This window comes from Vicia villosa, linkage group LG1 (genome assembly GCF_029867415.1).
Source record: "Vicia villosa cultivar HV-30 ecotype Madison, WI linkage group LG1, Vvil1.0, whole genome shotgun sequence".
Classification (NCBI taxonomy): Eukaryota; Viridiplantae; Streptophyta; class Magnoliopsida; order Fabales; family Fabaceae; genus Vicia; species Vicia villosa.
Genome location: NC_081180.1, coordinates 46,802,999 through 46,804,295, shown reverse-complemented (window position 1 = coordinate 46,804,295; position 1,297 = coordinate 46,802,999).

The following is a 1,297-nucleotide window of genomic DNA, read 5'->3' as shown; positions in this document are numbered from 1 at the left end:
TGACACCTCATCTTTTCCATCTCTCCATTCTTCTTCGGTGTCTGGTGGTTTCGACAATAATATGAGAGCCACTGGTATCTGATTTTGGTGTTTCTTATTGGCTTACGTCATATGTAGAGACTCCATCCATGATTTCCATGGATCGGGTTATTTGGAATGGGAAGTGAGCCTCTGAGATGAAGGTGATATCAGTGGCTCTAAAACCAACACAGTTGTGACTTCAATACCTTTTATGGATTCTCAGTCATAAGGATCACATCTTTGCTCACCACTTTGGTTTCCTTCTTCTTTGTTGCATCTCCCTTTTCAGACTTCGTATCTATTTGAAACTTTGTTCCAGAGTTCTCTTTCATAACATTTGTTATCGGGATCACACTCCAATTAGAGCTAAGATTCTTTGCGGGAATATGCTCCATAATCTTCACCATCTTTGTCCTCATCAATTGACGAAACTCCAATTTAAAGGATTTAACTGATTCTTCTAATCTTCCCATTCTCAACAAAATTCATGAATGAGTCTTTTTTAATTAACCCTGACACTATATAACTTCTATGTTTCCTCAAACATATTGGTCCATTAGAAGTATTAACCAATTCACTATTATTAGACTAAGGCTCAACCATATATCCTAACATATTCCCTCGCACAATGATTTGAAAAGAAATAAGAGAGTTTGAAGTAATAAGAGAGAAGATATAATTAAAAGAGTATGAGTTGTTGAAGTGTAAGGAGAATGATTATTGGTCAATTTATCAATATTGAGTTTCTCTCTCTAAGTATGTGTATATTACAAACACATGGTGTCTTCCTATTTATGTTGAGATTACTTGCACACAACTTTAACTACTACTACAAGTTGTATTCGACTATATCCAATACATACAGACTTGACTACTACAAACTATATTTGACTCTATCGAATATATTCGACTTCGACTTTTTCGAATCCTGCATTTACAAACATGCTTAACACAAAGAATTGAATATTTAACACACCACCTAATTCACTGTGTCTGAGCTATCTACATTCATCATAGTTATCAATCTCTTAAACAACTCCACCTGCATAGTCTTTGTCATGATGTCTTCTATATGATTCTCGATTTTGCAGTGTTCTAAGTTCAACTTCTTATTTGTTACTTGCTCTCTAAGATAATGGAATCATCTCAATGTGTTTGCTTCTTCCATGTGCTATCGAGTTCTTGGCCAAATTGATAGCAGACATGTTATCAATCTTCATGATCATTGCTCCTTGATCTTACCTGTAATCTCCTCGATCAGATTCACCATCCATGT